We start from the raw sequence: 10,475 nt of genomic DNA, 5'->3' as shown, positions 1-10,475 counted from the left end.
AGAGAACGGAAACCTTCTCCCCTCTACGCCCCCACCGGAATCCTCGTCTCGTCTCGTTTCTTTCTCCCCCCTCCCCCCAGAGTTTTCTGACTCGTTCTCCTTCCCACCCAACGGCTCTCCCGGTCTTCTCTGCCCTTTTCTCGTCCTCTCCACCCTTCCGTTTTCTTCGTTTCCCCTCGGATCGGCCTGGACCCCCCCAAGACAGATCGAATCTCGCCCCGCCCCACGGTCCAGCCTCTGCCCTTCCGTAGCTCTACGATCTACTTGTGGAGACCTGGATGTATCAACCGCGGCGCGTTTGTTTTGCTAGATCGTAGCTGGGAACAGAGACCTTGCCACCTTCTGACAGATAATCTCTTCTCTGCTCCTCACCGACGAGCACGTGGCTTTCAAGGGGAAACGGTGGGCGGGGCTCGCGGTGGCTACGCCCCCCGCCCGCCCCACCACTCGCCTCGTGGTCAGCGCGCAAGGAACTTTCGGTCGGAGGTCTCCCACCACGCGAGAACCTTCCCGGATATCTCCCACTCTCTCTGCCCCCTGTTACTTCTCTACCCGCCCCCTCCCTCCGACCGAGCCGCTCGCCTCTCGCCGGGCGCTCCGTCCTTGTCAGTTCCTCCCGGCGACTCCGGGAGCGTCCCTCTTCTCGCGTTCTCCTCTTTTTTCCGATTCATCCGTCGAGCGGGCTCCTTCCTCGTCGTCCGTCTCGCTCGACCGTTTCCGTCACCCTTCCTTCCCGACGTAGGGACGTCGCCGGAGAATGCGTGAATCGAAAGGCGGCGGTGCACACGCTGGACGCGGGCGCGCGCGCGCGAGCGTCCGTGTGGGAACCGCGGGCTCCGGAATGCGGGAGAGAAGCGGCCGTAGCCATGGAACCGCGCCGCCACCGACGTGCTTTTTCCCGATCCTACGCGCCCGAGCGTCCTTTCTTCCGGCGCGAATTCCGCCGCCAGACACTCTCTCGCGACGGAAAACGCGGAATTGACCACCTCGACCCTCCATCGATACCTTCACCCTTGCCACTTTGGGCGCCAACGAACCCTGAAAAATGATACTTTTGACGAAGTACTTGTTGCTAGTTCTTAGGGATACTTTTCTGGAAAATTTGGTTTCATCTTTTACAGTTACAATAGACTCTGTCTATGCATTAAACACCCATGAATATTTTGGGAAAATTCGTCGTCCATCAAAGATCGTTCCCATGAATGTTGGACCTATGAATATTTCCCCTAGATTCTAGGGGATTGTTTTGAGTAATATAGAGGGGAATTTTGGGGAGAAAACGAAAGTACGTGGGGCGTGGAGAGCCACGCGGCGAACGAGAAAGCGCAATTTACGGGCCGCCGGCAAAAAGGTCGGAGCGGCGAATATTCGGGAACGAGGTCAGGGAACAGTCGCGGGGGGAGCCATGGGCGAAGAGTTACGGAGATTGATCGGCGTAAATCGTCGCGGCGACGAGAGCGCGATTACGTTTTTGTCGGCGCGTGCCCCGTTCGGACCGCGCTGGAAACTCGAGCAGGGAAAGGAGACGAGGCTCGGCCGGGCGAAATCCCAGGCAATTATACGCGGGGAATGCCTCGTCCTTAGCTCGCGTAACCCTTCTGGTACCGGCGTTCTTTCGTTTCGCCCGGTGACGGCTCGAAATTGATCGCTCGACGACGCCGGCGAAATGACGCGGATGACGGAAAAAGCGCTCACCTTGGCCACTGTTCTGTATCACCTTCGTACGCGACTAAAAAAACGTCTAACCTCGCGTGCCTGCACGCCATATTGACTGTTATGCATTTCTACACGCGGGAAGTTTCGAAAGTTACGAAGTGCAATTGTCATTTAAAACAATCTAACAATGTTTATTTTGGATTTCAAGGGCCCAGAATATTGTTTTTAAGTACTAAATCTAAATATTTATAGCGATTAAGTAAAATAACTGATGCTTTAAGGGTCAATGATCGTTTTTATTTGTTCTTATTATTTTTCTTGCATCCCTGACCCTGGCGGCCATATTGGTCATTTCTGCATTGTTTCACGCAGGAAATTTCAAATTTAAAAACTGCAATTTGTATTCAAATCAATGTAACAGTGTTTATCTTAGATTTCAACGCCCGAAAATATTGTTTCGAATACTGATATTGAAAATTACCACCAATTAAGTAAAATGGCGGATGTTTTAAGGCCCCACGAACGTTTCTATCCACTTTTCTTTGTTGTATTTTACCCAGAATGTGTTCTCAAGAGTATGGAATGCAATCGTGGGGTTGTAAAAAGGCCGATTCGGTTTTAATCGCGACGTTATAGCCCCTGTTGGCTTGGGAGGTCTCCCGGTGGTTCCCCCGGTACGCGTTGAAACAATCACGCGTACGAATCACGGGCGAGTAAGTCGTTAGCTGGCACGATCGCCGTGAGCGTGGCCGTGGTTTCGCGTGACGGACAAATCCGTCGATTGCCCGCTCGAGTCGACACTTACGGTAACGACTTAATGCCGGTAACCACCGCGACTACGTACATATTCCCCGCGTTACGGTTCAAATTAGACGTCCAACGGCCCCCGGAGAACCTTCGCGCCTGGTAAATTACACTACTCCACAGAAAACACGTTTCTTTTTCCTCCGATGTTACCAGGCAACTCAAACAAATTTCACTCGAGTCGCAACAAATAGGTTTGAGTCATAACTTTAGAAGTAAATACTTTTTTCGTATTTAAAAGTTTGATTCAACCCTGCAATTTACCAGGACGTAGATCCAAGACAGTGTACGACGAAAATAAGCTTCTCGTGCGCAGATAAAAATAAGCGTACCGCCATAATCTCGGCGAGTGGATCTGGCGCGTGGCTTTTAGCGCAGATAACCCCATCGCGTACGAACAACCGGTAAATCAAGCCGGTTATCGGTTCCTCTACCGATTTAGAACGACGATTCGTAAGAAGGACGCGTTCGAGAAGTAACGGCGGTTTTCTGGACGAAAAAGAATCGGAAGCGGTCCGTAGCGCTTTGAGGGGGGGCCCCCGGGGTGGTGTCGTGGCGAGAAAGAAGGTGGGGCGGCGGATGGAAGAAGATGGTGGAGCAGGCGTGGTGTGCGGAGGTGAGGCGAGGCGAGTCGGAGAGCGAGATAGCTCGTAAATCTAAAGGCCCCGTGTTCGGAAGGAAGGAGGCCCTGAATAGGTGTAAATGAAGTTGCGGCCTCTGGCCCGCCGCAAACTCGACCGGACCACCCCGCATATTTTGTCTCCCGTGCGTGCTGGGGGCCCCCGGTACCCATCGGGCCCCGCGCCGTCTCGACTGCCGGCTACCACGCGCGGTGGGGCCCTACCTTTGACTTAGCGATAACAATGTCGCCCTGCTCGTTTCCTCTCTTCTCCGCCACCCTCGACGTATGGGGGGCCCCCCGAGACAATCCCGGAATCTTTAAGCGGGTAATCCGATTTCACGGGCAACCGTGCGCGCGTCAAATCGATTCCTATCGGGCCCCGCCGGAATGGCAAATCTCGCGATCTTGCAAATATCGCGCCCACGTTCCTGTGAAATGGTGCAAATCGTTTCATTTTGGATTCCTTGCTTTTTCAATATTTCAGTTATCGGGCAAATTGGGCCCATTTTCGGTGGAAATATTTGGAAGCTTATTTTGAAAGTTATAGAAACACTATTACACCAGATACTGGCTCATATATGTCTTGTAACTAGAATAAATGTGACTCATCAGGCCCATTGGGTCTTAGCTATTTTACATAAATTAGAAATACTTATAAACATACTTTACAAGTTATAGAAACACTATTACACAGTCACGAGCTTATACGTATCCCCTAAGTAGAATAGTCAGGCCCATTGGGTCTTATCGATTTTGTGTAAACTAGAAATATTTTTAACTTACAGAAACACCATTCTACTGTCACTGGCTCACATATATCCTCAGAAATTTCTTAATTTGAACGAAATTGGCTATTTTCAGATGCTTGACCATTCTTGGGCCCCACATTCGACGAATGAAATTAGCTATTAAAACCAGAAATATTCAACTACAAATAATATCCATGTCTATTAGCTGTGCAATGTATCTACGTCGATTTCTATTGGCGGAGTGGGTCAGTGAGGCCCCGATTCGCACTGGCGACACGATAAATCGACCCAGTCGACGGAGGCTCGCGAAACGGAGGTCTGCAGTGGCAGGTGGGCACGGAAGGATTCTTAGCAGCGGATCCTTTCGAAGGATGGATTAGCTTAATATAGGTTAACGTTCATCCTCATTAACTAACCGAATAAACCGAGGAGGTTTAACAAAGAGACGCAAGGTCCGTCGAGTACGAGGCCTCGTTTGTTTCGGATGATCCCTGCAGCTCCGTTCGCTTTCGTTTCGGGGGGACGGAAAGCCTTTCATCCTATTTCGAAGATTACTCTCGCGAAAGTTGCTCGTCCAGGATATCGGTGTACACGAATTACCCTGCGTTTGCGTCCATGAAACCGAGACCCTCGTAATTCGTGTCCAGTCGACGAGCTCTTGTTGTTTAGAATTCTAAAACCTTCGAGAATGCAAATCGATACTTATGCTAGGGATACGGTTCTAGTGATTTTCAGGTTGTTTAGGTTTTGTAAGCATTCAAGAGGAATTGTTGTGCATTCTTTTGAGGCACCACATTGTTATTTTGTGTATTATTTTTTATTATTAATTGTGTGTTTTTTACTTTGTTATTGCTTGTGACATCTATATATTTGTCCAAACATTGTTTATATATAAAATATATTTATAAAGACTTTTTAAGTCTTAAAATCTTTGGTAACTATATTTTTTTCAAATGAATTACTCAACCAAATTTCTTCAGACTTTGTCAACCTGTCCTGCATACAATCTTCTTTGAAATAGAATATTTATACAATTTTTTCAATATCCCAATTATATAATTTTCTGTCTACCATTGAAAATTAATTTCTCTGAGTAAGTAGCCATTTTGTATCTCCACACTTGCTAAATATATAATTCATTAATAAAAATAGAATCCCTCATAAAAATAGCAAAATAAAATAACCCAAGTTACTTTTGTATAATTAAAGTCAGGTTATGGTTTCTTGCGAAGCTGGACTGGACCACCCACCGCCATCTTGGCCAGAGTTTTCCCACGGCCATAACCTACATAGTTCTTTGTTGCAGTGGCCCCTGGAAGAGCGCAGATCCCCCGCGAGTCGCTGCAACCACCCAGGGCGAGCCATACCCGGGTGTGCAAATAAGAAAAACGCGATTCGTCGCCTAGGAACGCGTAACGCCACCGGGTTGGCTGGCCTGGATGGGTTTCGGTGTGCGTGACCGCGGTCTACGACCACCCGGGACACCTACGAGGGAATTTCTGGGCGGAGTGCGAACGCGTCGGTGGACATCAAAGGACCCGCGAGAGGTAATTATTGTTTCTCGATGCCGGACCAAGCGGAACCGTGAACACGGTGGCGCCTGGCGCACGATAGGCGCTGCCATTCTCACCCTTCCCCCCCCCCCCTTCGCCCCTCTGTTGTAGTCAGCTTTCTTTCGAAAGACATCCACCGAGGGGCGATGAGGATGGACGGACCTGCTTTCCTACGGCCACCCTTAATTAAGAGAACGCCATTTCGACTCACGAGCGATTCTCCACGGTCTCGCATTCCTACGAGATCCTACGCGTACCAAGGTCGCTAGGTTTTGGAATCGCTCCGCTACAAGGACGAGGAAATTCCCACGAGTCTCTCAGGATGTCGCAAGATGCGGTTACCGTGAGACAATATGGGAAATTTAAGTGTTTCTGTGGGAGGCAATACCTTTTAGAGAACACAACACAGATTTTTTGGAGTATAATTTTGTCAATATTTAATTTGGGGGATTTTTGGAGTAAACAAAATGGAGTTTGTGGATGTTTTAGTGGGGGGGTTAGGTTTTGATGATGAGGCAAGAAAACACCCCAAATAATGTGGAGTAAAACTTTTTTAATTGGAGTAAATTTGTTCAGTATTTAATTTGGGAACTTTTTGCAGTAAACAAAATGGAGTTTGTGGATATTTTACTGGGGGGTTAGGTTTTGATGATGAGGCAAGAAAACACCCCAAATGTTTTGGAGTAAAACTTTTTCAATTGTAATAAATTTTGTCAATATTTAATTTGGATAATTTCTGTATTAAACAAAATGGAGTCTATCAATATTTTAGTGAGGTGGTTAGCTTTCAATGAATCATGAAAATGCCTTTGGAGGCAAACTTACCTTTTTAAACATTTATATTTTATAATTACAGTCAACAATTAATTTGTGAATTCTTCTATTAAACAAAATGGACTATCTGGATATTTTACTAAATCTTTTGATGTTGGTTTTCATGAGACGTGGACGCAGACTCCACTGAGTCTTTGTGTCTGGTGTTATATGGCTCCATTCTGCAATTAACGCTTCCCCCAGAGAGGTTCTGTACCGTTTGTTTTCTAAATTCTTCCCACAGACTCTCAATGGGATATCTCAATAGGATCTGGGTATCCAGTCTGTCAATGGAGTTAATTTGAGACATTGATAAGGACTACTACCATTCCTCCACAGAACGGGCCATGTGCTTGGTCCTCGTTCTTTGAAGCCTTGGAGCTCGAACAGCTATCGAAATATTTAAATATAAATGGCGATCCATTATTGATTCGATAAATATAAGGTAACACCTGCAGCCGCCGTGTATTCCCACGTGAAAGTTCCTGGAGACTTAATAAAGATGAACACCTGGTCATTAGTTATCTCGGTGAGAGAGATTGGGGCAATGTCAGACTCACTTTCCCATTATCTACGTTCTTTCTCTCTGATTTGACCATATCAAATCTGAAACAATTATTATGGGAAGGCTATTTTACAATATTAATTTATATCTCACTATTAATAATTTTTTTAAAAATATATAATATTCATATACATAGTTAAATATTCATATAACAGCTTAATTAATTGGGTATTTTTAAAATCAGGATATTTGAGGTTATTGTAATTTATTTCAATTTATATCTCACTATATTATATTATATTACTATTAGATGTAATTTTTGTTACAAGTCAAACAATTAATTTTAGTTGTTATAGTTCATGTTAGACTCTCCAATATTTGTTTGCAATTGAAATATGCAGAATAAGGTAGATATTCTTAAAATCAAATGAAAGACTTTTTATAAAATATTTTCTAGGCATTCTAACATATTCTATTCATGTAACAATAGTTTTACATCAAGTAAATAGAGTCAATCTCTTAAAAATAATCTCAGTTTGCCTCCATCTTCCATCACAACCTTCACTCCCCCAAGTTACAAAGCAGCCAGTCTCATTATTTTCAAAATAAACACAGCAAATCATAAATTGTAGCCTAAAGAAACGTTCCACGGTGCACATTAGGTATAGAAATCCCCAGAGCAGAGACACAGACCGTTTCACAACGCAATTGATTCCGACCGTTGGTCTCCGAAACGGTTTTTGCGCCGCGGTACCGAGCTGGCCAGCACCGCTGATTGCTCCCCCCGGTGTCGTTACATTAAAGACGTGCAAATGCCGGCACGTAAACGCCGCAAAACTGGTAAATTACCCTGATATTCCGGAACGAACGACTCCAGGGTCCGTGATTTTCCGCCGTCGTCGTTGATTTCGCAAAAAACACGCGCGCCTTTCGCGTCCCCTCCCGATTTTGTCGGTTCCTTTTCGAAGAACGCCGCGTGGTCGTCCAAGGTTCTGGGAAAACTTCCAGGCATTCGCGGATGAAGAGATTCGCCACGGAGCTCTATCCAGCGACGCCGAGCGTCCACGTTCGTTTCTTGCCGCACTCGACTTAATAAATACGTTACACCGAACGTGTGACCGTTCCGAGGCTTCCACGGGAAAGAAAACGCGTGCCTCTACCTGGGACCCTGGCCTCTGTACCTGGGGCACGCCACCCGCGGGGACTGCACGCCGAATTATCCCTTCTGTTATGGCCAAACATTTATGTATTTATTGCCTGGACAAACGGCTGGCATAATAGCCTCGACGTGATCGATACGCGTTACTACTGGCTACGGGGATTCGGTGGGGGCGTAGGAAAATCGTCTTAGAATTGTTAAATATTCCACTATTTTGCGGTGAAGTTATTGATTGGATCATGGATCAGTAAGGAATGTCATGAAAGAACAGTAGAAAGGTCTCTTGAGGACTATAATTGGTTCCTAATGGATACATCACCGAAAATAAAGGGGATCTAGTGGGGGCGTAGGAAAGGCGTCTTAGAATTGTTAAATATTCCACTATTTCGTGGTAATGTTATTGATTGGATCATGGATCAGTAAGGAATGTCAAGAAAGAACAGTAGAAAGGTCTATCATGAGGACTATAATTGGTTCCTAATGGATACATCACCGAAAATAAAGGGGATCTAGTGGGGGCGTAGGAAAGGCGTCTTAGAATTGTTAAATATTCCACTATTTCGTGTTAATGTTATTGATTGGATCGTGGATCAGTAAGGAATGTCAAGAAAGAACAGTAGAAAGGTCTATCATGAGGACTATAATTGGTTCCTAATGGATACATCACCGAAAATAAAGGGGATCTAGTGGGGGCGTAGGAAAGGCGTCTTAGAATTGTTAAATATTCCACTATTTCGTGTTAATGTTATTGATTGGGTCATGGACGAGGAAGGAATGTCGAGAAAGAACAGTAGAAAGGTTTATCTTGAGGACTATAATTGGTTTCTAATGGATACATCACTGAAAATACAAAGAATCCAGTGGGGGCGTAGGAAAGACATCTTAAAATTGTAAAAAATTCTACTATTTCGTATTAATGTCATTGCATGGACCCTGTACCATCAAGGAATCTCGGTAAAAAGTTTAATCTTCAGGAATATAATTGGTTTCTAATGGGTACATCGCTGATCATAAAAGATGATCCAGTGGAGGCGTAGGAAAGACGTCCTAAAATTGTAAAAAATTCTACTATTTCGCGTTAATATTATTCCACGGATCCTGGACCAGGAAGGAATGTCGGGGAAAGGAAGAAAAAGGTAAATCTTGAGGAATATAATTGGTTTGTAATGGGTCCATCGCCGAACGTAATGTTTTCATTAGGTCGCGATCATTATCTGGGCCCGGGCGAACAAACGAGCGAATCTTGCCCGGCCGAACAAACGAGCGAGCACGTATTAAGACGAATGGCTGCCCCGGACCGGTAATTAATTACGGCCTCCCCCAGTGTTACTAATATTAATTAATCCCGTTGGCCCGAGCCAGCCAGTCGGCCCGGTTCCGTCCTGGGGCGCGTGACCTCGCGGAACAGGGTTCCTTCGTGCCGTTGTTTTCGATCAAAGTCTCGAAATTATTCAATTAAAACGACTGTTAAGGGTGTACTTACCCCCTTTGTTCAAAAAATCAGAAAATGGGAAACCCTGAGGACGAGTCAAGTAGAAGATTGTTTATTCTACAAATTCAAAATCGTAACAAAGGATCAATTTATTAAGGCTTGCAGTGGTATAAATAATACAGCAAACTACCCTCTTAAGGCTTCTGTATTATTTAAATGAATATTATTAATAAAAACGAGTTCCTGTTTTATGGAATTTTGACCCCCCCTACTTCTGGGACTAGATTTTGTTGCAAAGCAAGGGAATAGGTTGCACTGGTTAGAGAATGCAAGAGGAGAAATAATCGTGGTGTTTGAAGAATACACAAAATAAATATGAAGAGATGGGGCACGTGTTTGAGGTGCCAGGTTGCATGGATTCCACCTGTCCCCGAAATATTCGCGTAAATTCAGTAACCGGGTCGCGGGTTAATCGAGATTCGACGCGCGTGCTGTTGCAATTATCCGGGGCGACGCTCAGGGGTCCGCGGAGGACGCGATATGGAACAATAACGAGTCCCCCGGAACCGGTCGATAAATCTCGAGGGCTCCCGTCGCTCGTGAATCGGGCCCCGTCGGGCGGCGAGGTGGAGGGAGGGAACCGAGAAGGGTGGTAGCCCCGGAGAAAAAGAAATAGAGACGCGTCGACGCATTCTTCGCGTGACGGGACGCGTTAATATCGATCGGCGGATCGGGGGCCCCCGGATCCGCCAAGAAATGACGTATCGTCGAACGCAGCGGGCCTGCCGATTCGCGGCATCGGGAGAAAAAAAATTTACGAGGCGGGGCCCTGCGGTGGGGCCCGCGCGCGCGAACCGATCTCGCCGGAAAGATTGCGCTTCTTGCGCGCGCGTGCCGCGACGCGTCGATCGTCTGTCGTGGGGGGACGGAAACCGACGCGGACGTCTTCGTTTCGTCGCGACAGCCGCAAAGACACGATTCGACGGAAACGACGCCAACCGCTCGATAAAAATGATCAAGCCGGGGAATCGATCAAAGGTTTTGCCCAGGGACTTACTCGCCCTTGGAAATCGACCATCCGGGAGCACGCTGTGCCCTTCGATCATTCGCCATCTGGTAATCGTGGTTTGCATTTTTTCTCAATTTTTGACCGACGTTATTCGGGGGTTTTTTATTCTGTTA

This window comes from Colletes gigas, unplaced genomic scaffold (genome assembly GCF_013123115.1).
Source record: "Colletes gigas isolate AHSC1104 unplaced genomic scaffold, ASM1312311v1 Colletes_gigas_Sc00015, whole genome shotgun sequence".
NCBI classification, from domain to species: Eukaryota; Metazoa; Arthropoda; class Insecta; order Hymenoptera; family Colletidae; genus Colletes; species Colletes gigas.
The sequence above is the reverse complement of the archived record's forward strand: the minus strand, read 5'-3'. Positions refer to the sequence as shown.